At 38.1% G+C, this 13068-nt stretch overlaps 1 protein-coding gene across 7 annotated transcripts in view; it reads right to left on the bottom strand.

The window, feature by feature from the left end:
• The window catches only part of Dnm3 (dynamin 3), a 531047-nt gene that overhangs the window by 394147 nt on the left and 123832 nt on the right, over positions 1–13068 (bottom strand). The window lies entirely within an intron of this gene.

Below are 13068 nucleotides of genomic sequence, written 5' to 3'. Positions count from 1 at the left end.
AGCTCTTTTCAAAATCACCTTTCCATTAGGATGGAACACTAAGTCACACAAATACATCTTCAGCAGAAGAGACAATTTAGAAATAAAATCTCCTAATTCTTTGAGAAGAAGTAATATATGGATTATTTTGACTTAATAACATTTTATTCAAAATACTACATCAACTTGTGTAATGAGACACTTTCTCAAGAAAAAACACCATGGAAAGCACTTGCAATCTAAGAAAAAATCAGTACCTCAGCAGAAAGTAAAAGCCTAAAGCGACTACATAAATAACAGAAAACTAGGATTCTTTATTGATTCCAGTAAAAATCCTACCAACTGTTGTATATGATACCTACTCCAGAGATGTCAGACAAATGAAAAAATGACACAATTCAAAAGGAAAACTAGTATAGTTAGGTGAAAATGTTGATTATAGTTCCAACAAGGGAACAAATCTAAACAAATATTTCGGTTTCTCTACTACCTAGCTGAAGAACTGATCCACCAAACTTAGACCACAGCTGAGCAACGTGAGCCAGGATCCCAGGGGAGACCACAACTGGCAGCCTCTACATCCCCCCTATCAACTTGAATCTTCACCCTTGAAAGTGAAGACACAGCAAGGCCAGGGAGGAGACCGTTACAAGAGGCAGCTTCCTACCTTCAAGTAGCTGAGCACTAACTTGGGCTCAAGATTATATCTCTGGGGAAAAGAAAAACACAGACAGTATGAAATACGTGCTGATCTGCACCTAAAGTGATAGAGAGGGAGAGATAGAAGAGGTGGCTTCAAGCTGCAAAATAGGAAGGGACATGAACTGAATAATGAAGTGTGTGGAGGATGTGAACCTGTATAGGGAGAAATTAGAATCTTTCACAAAAGCAGATAATCTTAATAATTCCAACAAAACCCTGTCAGGACATCATCCCAGCCTCTGATTGACCCATCCACTGATGAGGAATTGAGGCTGTGATTTCCACTTTGACAAAAAAAAAAAAAATCTTACTGGAAAATGTTTCTTTAAGTTGATATGAAATCTGTTTTGTCTATTCATTTGGTCCAGCTGCTATCCCTGGTGTCACTCAGACCACCGCCTTCCACGGCAAAAGGCCAGGCACTAAGTGGAGCATCAACAATCAGAGTTCACCTCCTTCCTGGGACTCTTACCACTCTTCCTTACTTGTGGGACCAAAGCTAAGCTTTGCCTGGAGGCAAAGACTTCCCAGATCCACCCCAGCTACTAGGAATGAAAAACAGCATGTGAAGTCTCTTTAAAGTTCCTTCTTCTAATGGAAGACATGGGACAATGGGGATCCAAAAGGCTTCAGAAGCGTGGCCAGAAGAGCTCACTACTGTATCATTCAGCAGGGTTTTTTCACACATCCCTCCCCCCAGGAGGGATTATTATTATATTATATTATATTATATCAATATAAACACCTGGAAGTTAGATCCTTCATTTTATTTCCCATGTAAGAGTTCAAAGGAAAGCAGAGCACAAAACGGGAAGAAAAATAAAAAGGCAGAAAAAGAAGTCAGATTCCAGAAATCAAAAAGTTGTAAGTGAAAACTAGTCAGAAATAATTTAGAAAAAAATTGAGCATGCATTTTCTGATTCAGTTTATTTTGTGGAAAGCACACACTTGAAGATTTGGGGGCTATCCTAATTATTACTGTCATAAGCTTCTGGAACAGGAATGGACTCTAATACTCAAACACGAATGTGAGCTTCTTTAGTTACCACTAGAGGGCACCTGCATGCTTTCTCGGTAGGAAAGTAACGCCTATTCTGGAAGGCTGTAAAATTGATACAATTTTCAAATTAGATTTAAATTAGTTCCTAGACTCCTGAAAAATGCTTTTATCTTGGAATTGAAAGATTTCTATTGTCCAGGACCATCTCAGATCTTTGTGTCTTTTTAGGATAGGGTCCACTGACAGATTCAGGGATTCCTGTATTCATGCATTTGACTAATATTTACTGAAAGCTTTCCACTTGTCAAGCATTGTTTGAGAAATGGATATAGGAGGGGAAGGGGAAGGGGGGGAGAGAGAAGTCTTTGGTCTCACATAGATTCAATCATAATGAGATAAAAGGGTAAACTGTGTGTGTAGGCCAGGCGGTAAGTGCTGTGGACAGAATGCAACAGTCGGGAATAGTAAATGCTTTGGGGGAAAGCGATATTGCTTTTTTAGTCTGTTTGAGGAAGGCTTCTCTAATATGATACAGCGTTACCTGAAAAACAAGACGTAAGCGATAGAGGGCGCAAGCCACACTGCACGCAAGAGCTTCCAGGCAGAGTGCCGGAAGCAGGTGTGCGCTGGAAAGGTTGAGAAAGAACAGGACAGCTGACCACGGCTGAAAATGTGGGACAGACCTGGGTGCCATTTTAAGGGACACTAAGTTTTTCTCTGAGTAAGACAGTAGCCAATTTGAAGGATCTGGGGGAGAGGAGAAACACGATGTGACCTACATTTGACATAAATAACCCGGGCTGCTACATTGCAGAGAGGAGGAGAGGAAGTTTGGTACTGGAATCATCCAGGTGAGAGCTGCTGGAGCTTGTACCAGGGTGGCCGCAATGAGGGGCTGGGACGTCATCAAGTTCTAATATATTCTGAAGGAAAGATAAACAGGATTTGCTGATGGGTTCAAGCTGGGGTGTGGGGGGGGATAACTTCAAGGAGTTTGACTCCAGCCACCAGAAGAATTTTGAAATAGAAAACACAGAAGGAAAGAAGTTGGGACGGGATGGGATGGGGACTGAGGATCAGGGGTTGGATGTGGGACCTAGTGAACATACCCAGAATGATTTAAGAAAGGACTGAGTATATATGTCACACCCCTGTGCCTTTTAAAAATCTCTTCCTCCTAGGTGGCTTCAAAATGTGAAAATAGCATTTTCTACCCAAGTGGAGGGACATTCTGCTGCTAATGATGAGCCTGCAGTTGTGAGAGATACCGTTCTCCTTCAGCATTCGCATTCAGTGTCATCTAAAAGGTATCTGTTTACTCTGAAAACTCTCCAGAAGATGGCAGTCAAGTGCTTGCAGAAATGGATAGCTTTTCTAATCGGCACAAAACATGACTTTGGGGCTAGATACAAGAGTACTTCATCCAGAGGAGACTTAAACTACAGAAATATAGCTACAGATACAGACATATAGTTTAGACTTAGCTTAGATATCACAGGTTTAGATATATAGCTTAGACTTAAGATATATATATTTGGGGTTCATTAACATTAGGCAAGCAAATGAGACCAAAAGAGATCAAAAGGAAGAAGAGAATCCAAGAGAAAGGAAAGCCAAAATAGAGTATTTCATGAAGGAAGACCTTCCACACTGTCAAATACTCCCAACATGTAAGACAGGGACTAAAAATGGATAACAGAATGTAGCTACATTAGGTCCTTCAGGAGGTTGAGTGGAATAGATGAAAGCCTGTCTGGAATAGGCTTAAAAGACAATGACAAGAGAGGAAGCAGGGTCTGGTGATAGGCAAATCTTTCACGGAGTTGTGTTGTACAGGAGAGGTGAGAGGACAATTGGAGAAGAAGAAGGAAGATTTTATAAATATAAGCAAAACATAACATATTCACAGGGTGATGCTAACAACCCAAGAGTAAGGAAAGGTGTTGATACAGAAGTGGGAAGGTGCTGCATCAGGAAAGAGGGAAAAGGAAGCCAGAAGAAAGGAAAGAAACATTCTAGTGCATCCAAAGGAAGAACAAGTGTGGATGAGACCAACAGGAAGAAGTAAAGGTGCTGAGACTGACCCTAAAGAAGTAATTTAGGAATAACCACAGCAGGGATGTCAGCTTGGATTTACTCTATGTCCTTCACTGGAACACAGACATGCACACTACATCAGGAAAACTAATGGGGCAGCAACCACAATGTACTTTTTTTAAAAAACAATGTACTTTTTTTCTGTGTACCCACAGAAGCCCTTGGGAAAGAACTTATCCTATAGTGTAGAACATTGAAGTAAAATTCAAATTGACTAAAGTTGTCAAAAAGAGGCTATCTATACAATCCATTCTCTACCCAACCCCTGAAATTCAAAGGTCTGTGTCCCCTTGTCTCTAAATACAATGATAATCGCCAGAGCACACATCTTATTAGCAAACATGGCTCCCATCACTACAATTCATAGCTACAGAATTACACTGCTAATAAGGTGAGTTCCACTAGCAACAAACTAGGTCAGTCAGTCTTGATGTGGGACGCATGTACCCTAGTGAACAGGGTGGAAACAGGTGGACAGCAAAGGTGGTGTGAAATATTTTTGTACAGCTGACCACAGTTGCTAAGGAAGACCTTCAATTCTTTTATATCATCACAAAATTCCTAAGTAAATCTTCATTGGCAATGCAAAGTTAAAAAGATCACAGCTTTACCCCTCTGCTGTTTAAAATACAAGTACAGATTAAAATCTTGGAAAAAACTATCACAAAATTAATCAGTTAACTATACTCACGAGGAAATTATAACATCTAAGCCAAATTATAGAAGAGACTGTATATACTGCTTAATGGCTCATGTGTGTTTATTCTGAGACTTTTCTACCAGGGTAAACTAGTAAGTCTGAAGGCCTACATAATCTCATCTTCTGGCTTTTCTCATAGAAATATAAAAATGGCAGGGACATCCTGACAAGTCTTTGGTGTTCCCTTAATGCCAAATGTTGTTAAACGAGAAGCTCTCTTTCACAAACAATTCTAGGCTTGAGCCCAAGATCAATCTAAATAGTGTATTCAATTTCTTAGCCACAAACTCATATAAAAGATGAAGGTGATATGTACAGAAGCAAGATACATCCATGAAATTCTGTTTTGTGGCAGCATAACCTTTCTTACTAAAATTCATAGTACGTTTTCAATCTCACAAAATAAAAAATCCTAGCTTTAAATATATTTCCTGTTTTCTCTATGTTAAAAATAGCCTACATTTGAAGCAAAGGTTAGGGTACATTTTTATATCAAAGAATGACTAGAAGAAAAAGGGGAGTATAATTCTATTTTATTTTTATTTCCCTGTAACACATTTTAGCACTGTCATTTCAACTGGTCATGAAAAAACAAATTATGCTAGGTTAAACAACTGACAAATTGTTTGGGGGAAGGATGAGATAGTTTAAGCCTGGGCAATGTTCCAATCATCTGTGAAAAGCACAGCATGACCATAAGAATTTAAATATTTCCAATATGCCTCTTCCGTGGGGAAAAACATGCATATGCTTCAATTAACCAAGGTTAAATAGAAAGTATTATCATGGAGTACTTGCATATAGCCTCTTGTCAATCTTTATTCTAAGAGCTGTGGTCCTCAATATTTTAGACAGAGTCTTAGCTTTGAAATGTTTTAATGGCGATGTTTATGAGCATAGTACTCTGATGAAATTAGGGTAAATGGATCATGTAAACACAGAACAGTTTTCATTGCAACTAGCTAAATTTGCTGACTGTAAAGAGCATCCTTGTATAATTATATTTGAAAACATATTTCCTCAAAGGCAGAGGCTACATTTTGCACTTCTGTGTTTCCCTAAAGCCTATTGTATTTAGAGTAAAGAATATCTGTAGTTTCGTCCCTTCGTTAAAGCAATCCACTTTCCATATACCATTGAGTAAGGCCAGCTTTATAAAGCAATGCTTCCATGCAGACTTAATTAATTCTAAATTGAAGGTAAGATCTAGAATGATGGTTTAGTTCGATATGAATCATATTAGGATCCAGATATGAAGCAGAACATAACTCTATAGCTAAGGTAAAAAGGGACAATCTAGCAATCAGGAACATAAACAAAGCAAAACAAAAGATGAAATCCAAACAAGCAAACAACCATACCTCAAATCACTTCAACTGTAGCTCATTTTTCATTCCTCAGTGGGTGAAAGGGAAGATCTCAGGAGGAGGGTTACAAACAGTGAGGTGGGGTGGGAGTAAAGAGGACCAAGTTTCATAATAGAAACAAGTTTAGGAGCAAGTAGGTGTCAAGGACCAGACCCAGAGACTGTGATTTAGGATCGGGCTCTGAAACTCTCAGAGGCAGAATAAGACCACAAAATAAAACTCCAGACCTAGAAGGTATCAAGCAGAAAACTAAGATGTAAATGCAGTTATGAAATGGAAGTTAGAACTTGGCCCACAAGATACAAAGCCAAAGCCAGTAGAACAGTAATCAGGACCTACAGAGATAAGCAACTCCTAAATTCATGCCTCCAGCACTCATCTCCCCGCTGAAATCCAGACTTACCTATAAGTGACTAAATGGCTGACGTTTCTACTTGGATGTCTAAAAGATCTCTCAAAATTAGCCTGTACAAAAGTAATCTCTCCATTCTCCACTCCCTGCCCCTCCACCATGCATACCTACAGCCCTACCCCGGTTTTCCACATCTGAATTGCTGGTACCATCATTGAATCAGGTTCTTAAACCAGAAAACAGAGCCATCTTGTCGCCCCTTCTTTTCCTCGGCTCTCTGCCAAGTCTTTTCTGTCTCCCAAACACCTTCTCATCTTTCATGCCTCCCCCACAGCCATGCCTTGCTGGACTAACATACAGTAAACCTGTCTTCTTGATTCAACCCCCACTCCAGTAAATCCATTCTCTACCCAGCAGCTGGACAGATCTTCTTTAAAGCATAAGTCAGATTACATTTCTCCTCTGCTTGAAACCTTTTATTTGTTTTCCAATGCAATTAGAAAAAATCCAGACTCCTCACCCAGCCTACACTGTCCTACACAGTCTGACCCATCTCGCCCTCTGATGCTTTCTGTCACGAGCTCCATCTCAGATCACTTCAGCTGTAGCTTAGTTTTCATTTCTCAAGCACACCCAGTCTATTCCTCCCTCAGCGCCTCTCTACATGCTGCTCTTCTTCCGGAATCTTCTCCTCCCAGACTTCTACATGTATGCATAGCTCTTCCTGTCATTTTTTTTTTTTTCAGCTTTAATTGAGTTTATTGGTACATTTAGGGATACAGTACAGTTACATTCATTGTTGGGATCATGTACCTCCACATGACAAGTCTTGATTCTCATTTTTTCCCCTTACCTCTGCCCTCCCTTCACCCCCTCCTCCCCTCCCCATCTACAAACACTTTATTTTCATCTTTTCATTATCTCACATTTTTTTCTTTTCCCTTTTTACTCTTCCCCTACCCATCCCTTCCTGTCATTTATTTCTCATCCAAAGTATCTCTTCAGAGAGGCCTTCCCTGGCCAGGCTAAGTAAGCTCTAGCCACATTCTATCATACTCTCCAACTTATTTTCTACGTATAGTCACTATCTGAAGGTTTTCTTCTTCAGATTTATTGCCTGTTTTCAGTTCATAGGACATAAGCTCCAGAACTAGAACATGATCTGTCTTGTCCCTGCTGTGCTTCTAGTACCTAAAACAGTGAATTACATTAGTTGAGCATTCAGTACATACTGCATGGATATATAAATGAGTGAATGAGTGAATCAATCAACAAATAAATGTGGCAAGAGGCTCGAGCTTTGTGGGTAAGAGAAGAAAATGATCAAAAATATGGCTTTTGACATAATGAGGTTGAGATAGCTTTGAAATATCCAAGTGGAGTTTCAAGCAGTCAGTTAGAAAGATGGGCCTGGAGCCTAGCCCAGGTGTGGTGTATAGGTGGTCACTGAACCCATGGCGTGGACGAGATTGTCTAAGGGAGAATGTGAAATGACACCAGAAAGGAGCCTTGGGCAAGTGCAACCTTAAAGGCCAGAGAGAAGATAATACATTCACAAAGGGGACAGAGAGGCCAAAAAGACAGAAGGAAACAGCGGTATCTGACATCAGGGGACCCAAAGGCATACAGTATCTTTCAAGAAGAGAATAATCAATAGCATCAAAAGCTGTTGAAGGGGCAAGATAAGCACAAATTATTAATGGCATTGACAGAAACTGAGTGTGCATTCATTTCCTATATTTTTAAACAATGTTCTATACATAATTTAAATTTATTTCAATAATTTGTTACAGATCATTTCGTTGGCTTAAAACTTGTTTGTGTGGTTTTATTTATGTTTCCCCCCTCCCTGTATTTCTTCCCTTACAATAAGGTCATAGCTGGCACTTCTTGCTATTGGTCATGCTTCCATTTTAAAGTCCTATTACCTATAACTTCATATCTTATTCTTTGCAGAGAAAACCAAAAACCCATTATTTATAATCTGAGTCTAAAATAAGACCTGAAAAACCCTGAGTGAGGCCAAGATCCTGAAACTCATGGGCTTTAGATCACAGGTTTTGTTAACATGACCTTTGGCTCCCCGTGGCTCTTTTTTCTTCTTGCTGATAATCAGTTAAGTTTAGAAACTGTAAATATAAAAACAAGTTTTCTGAAAAAGTGAGTTAATACAACTTTACTTAATAATAATTGAATATACATATTTTAAAACAACAAATAACTAGGTATCATTACTTGTTTAAATAAAAAAATTAAGAGATCTGCCAAGTAAAAAATTTATAATTAAAAAGTAAAACAAGACTTTGTCATGAAAATCCAGGTAATTAGACTTAATACAGAAAATATAGAGTCTATGATCTGCAAAATAAAAATATTTCCCCACAAAATCATAGATGCAATACTTGAGATTGATAATCATATCAGAACAAGTTTACAAATATATGTATAACCAAAATATTTCAAAGAAAATGTGAGAACTACAATCTACATTATTAGATTTATTATAGTACTTTAAATGTCTGACAAAAAGAAAAAGCATAGTGCCTGGCATGGTGGCTTACGCCTGTAATCCCAGCACTCGGGAGGCTGAGGCAAGAAGATTTCTGTGAGTTCGAGACCAGACTGGGCTACATAGTGAGTTCCAGGTCAGTCTCAACTACATAATGAGGCCCTGTCTCAAAAACAAACAAAACAAAAACAAAAAAAAGCATATCTCTGAGTATGGGCTTTCATGCACAAGTTAGCCCCAGTATGTCATCTAAGTATTGAAAGCTCTCCAGCATAGTATTCTTGGTAAGCTCCTCAACTGTCTGTGTGCTGAGTGGCTGGCATTGTTACCAGCTGGACACAGAGCCATGTCATTTCTGTATATGTTGGAAGGTATGAAATGAAGTTCATTTTTTGCATGTGAGTATCAACTTTTTCCAACGCCATTTGTTGAAAGACCACCACCTGCACGGAGACACCTTTTCACCCTTGTCAGGTATCAGTTGTCTGCATATGTATAGCTTCATTTTGAACTCTATTCTGTTCTGTTTGTGTTTATGCCAATGTCACATTATAGACTACCATAGCTTTATTTTTCTCGAAGTCACATAATGTTAATTTTCCAACTTTGCTTTATTTTTCACAGTTGTTTTTGCTACTCTGTGTTCTTTGCATTTCCACGTAAATTTTAGAATCTTGTCAATTTAGAAGTTTGTTGATTTCTGCTAAACAACTTAATTTTTGGACCATCATCTACAACATTCTCTGTAATGTCCTTCAGAAAACGTTTCTTCCTCTTGCCCAGGCTTACCCAGACACACAGTATGTTTAGCTAAAAGCGTAAGAATTCTTCAACAAGCACCTGCTCCGATAAATGTACTAACTTTAACAAAATTACAGATCTTATAATTCCTCTAAACTCTGCCCCAATACAGCAATCACTTCAGCCTTGATGGGGCCTTAAAAAGTGTTTATAAATTTTATAAATAAAAAGTATCTATTATCAGGAATAAGGCATGAACTTAAGACTAATCAGTATAGTATGGCGTAGTGATGAGAGTACATATTTTTGCAAGAAAAAAATCTAAATAAATGAAAATAAAGATTTGTATCTCATAAATATTGTGTATATGCTTGAGCATGATATTCACAGTTGATTATATAAAATTTCCTCTGACAAATGCCTCTACTTCATAAATGGCAAAAAATTGTTACATGACTGAGACAACAGAGTTGCCGCAACCATTTCTTTAAATCGGTTTAAAAATATAAGTAACCTGAATATTTTCCCAGGATAGTGAAAACTCAATTAATGGGAAGGGTCAATTAGGTATGAAATATTTAAATAGAGATAAATAAGCTTAAAATATTTTAACTTCTTCCTTAATTTTTTTTTAATTCCAAAGGCTTCTTGTGAGAACATCCAGCACTTAACAAAGCCTACAAAAACATTTTGGGCTCAGTTTACATGATACTAACAGAAATGTATCTACAAAGAAAAGCAAAGTTCTGATCTGAAACTCGGCAGTAAGGTTTTTCACCTCGATTTGCTTATGAATTAGTCCTTAGCTAAAATAGTCACCATATTCTTTGTAGAAACTTAATAGAAAAGTCCTCTCACCTCTTTTAAAAGGGTCATAAACATAGGAAAGGGAAGAGGGGGTGAAGGGAGGGCAGGGGATAAGGGGAAAAAATGATAACCAAGACCTGTCGTGTAAGGGTACAAGATCACAATGATGAATGTAACTAGTGTACACCTAAAATGTACCAATAAACTCAATGAGAGAAAAAAAATTAAAAAATAAAAGGGTCTTAAACATGTAAAATAATCAATTACTTTTACAACATAAAATTATGTGTGTTAGAAAAGAGACTATCAGTGGGAAATATAGGAGAGAGAAAGGGCTGTGCTTGAAGAAGAAATGCACTCATCACAGAGAATCCTTTAAAACCATCTCTCACATTGATTATAATGGGAAAAAAGCAACCTTGATAACAACGTAGTGATTACCTGATCATTTAAACGTGTCACCAGCTGGGGATTTAGCTCAGTGGTGCTGCCTGCCTAGCAAGCATACGGTCCTGAGTTCAATCCCCAGTACTGAAAAAAAAAGTGTCACTATACCAAAACCATCTTTGAAGATATACTGTAGTTTCATAGGCTGGGAGAGCTCTTCCAAAATACCTGCACTACAGACCTATAGAAATCATTCCTAAAAGGAGGTAGGTTTCCCTTGTTAACCTTCTGGCTGGCAGCTGTGCTTGGATCACATTCAGTAGTCAAGAACACTAGTGATTAAGTCACTACAGTTGGGCCTGTGTTTGAGGGTTCTGCCATTTATTTCCTCATCAGATGAGGTGGGAAGTCACTTAACTTCCGCCAGCCTCAGTTTTCACCTCTGCTAAATGGTGTCATGTAAAGGTACAAGATCCCAGTAATGAATGTAACTGTACTGTATACCTAGAATGTACCAATAAACTCAATAAAAAATAAATAAAATAAAATAAATGCTTAAATGGTGTCTCTTTCATAGGTGGCTGTGAGGTCAAGAGAACGGCCATGTCTGCTTCATTCACCAAAGGCATCCCAGTGACTACTTAAACAGGATCAACAAATTAGTATCACAGTGAATGAAGACATTTAACAGACCATAGGTCCTTGATATAAATTTTTTAAAATAAATATGCAATAACGTTGCTAGCAAAAGCCTTAGTCTCAGAGAGGCCTGTGAAGGTCACACAGTAAACAGGACAGTTCAAAATTGAAACCCAGACATTCTGACTCCTGAGAACAATCTGTTAGCTACCCCACACTTACTGCTTTGCACTCCTTCAAGGTCTCCCCTCCTGGGAGCTTTGGATTCTCAGCTTTTAACTTCTTTGTTCTCTCCTGTTCTTTCTTTCCATTTGCCACTCTTCCTCCAAACAAGAATTTCCCGAGTGCAGGAATCTTGCCTCCTACTTGTATCTCTACCGGATTTGTGTTTCTAGAGTCATGGACCTCTGGGGTGAGGCCATGAAGCTTTCCCCCATGAAAATGCACAAACTTACATACACAGATAATTTTGCAAGTAATTTCAAGGCATTGACAAAATAACTGTGCTCCGTGGACTTCCCTGCAGGAATATATCATTATCATGATTACAATCTGTGCCTATCAAAACATAACCTAGCAAGGACCTACTCAAATATCATCTCCACTAAAAACTTCCTGGGGTCACTCCACTGTGAGAAATGCTTTTCTGCCCTAAATTCTTTAGGTCCTCATGAATGCCCTCCTTATGTGATTTTAAAGGCAGAAACAGCCTTAAAGATTCTCTATCAAATCCAATGCTCCTATTTTGTAGATAAGAAAACTACATCCCAGGAGACAAAGTAATGTTTTCAAGAATATTAATATAACATGTTTTACACATTTCACAGTAGAGCAGCTATTTGTCTATGTGTCTTATCTTCAATGCTACAAGCAAAGTGTTTAGAGAATAAGAATTGTATCTTCTACATCATCAGTGTAGCATTGATGCTGATATCGAAATAACTAAAAGAATACATAAGTGAGTGGACGAATATTCTAAGTTAAAACTGAACTAATATTTGCCATTTTCTAAGACTCTGAGATCTTGAATGCTCTTCCAATATTTTATAACTTTCTATGTTTTTTTTTCCTCATTCTGTATGATGCAATGTTTGGGAGCAAAATTTTTTTCAGAGGCCTTTTTAGGAGCAGATTTCTTTAGGATCTTTTCACATGCCATCTCCTCTCCTTCTGGTCTAATCGTATGTAGAGACCAGCTCTGGAAAAGACTCTTGTAAGAATGACCCCTGTGTTAGTAAGAAGCTCATTACCACAAAAATATTTTATTTTTCAGTCTTAGGAAACCTGTTCTAGATTTTGTGATAAGTTTTTATATATCCATGATGAGCAAGCCCTCGATCACTCACTTGCTTCTTAGATTACAGAATTCAGACTGTTCTCCATTTTGTAATATATATATTCAATGTAGAGCGGAGTTACCTGGATACATGAAAATCTATTATTAAGGAGCTTCTACTGTATTGATATAGTATGTTATGCTATACATAACATGTGTCACAGTCTTGAAGAACTTTCCCCAGTTGAAGAAACAAGAAAAACTTGTGAAAATTTAACATAAGATTTAACTAAGATGTCAAGATAGAAGTCATGAGTAATTGTCAGATGAACCTTGGTGCTGTGTGAATTTCACAAAGGGAGTAGTGCTTTTTTAAGCGGAGGTGGTCTGTAAAGGATTTATGGAAAGAAAAGATTATGAGCTTGATTTAGGATATACAGAATTGGGGAAAAGTCAAGAGAAAAGAACTTTTAAAATTATAATGATTGGGTGGGGGATTTGGCTCAGGGGTT

Source organism: Fukomys damarensis, unplaced genomic scaffold (assembly GCF_012274545.1).
Source record: "Fukomys damarensis isolate Sample0158 unplaced genomic scaffold, DMR_v1.0_HiC HiC_scaffold_11, whole genome shotgun sequence".
NCBI classification, from domain to species: Eukaryota; Metazoa; Chordata; class Mammalia; order Rodentia; family Bathyergidae; genus Fukomys; species Fukomys damarensis.
The sequence above is the reverse complement of the archived record's forward strand: the minus strand, read 5'-3'. Positions and strand labels throughout refer to the sequence as shown.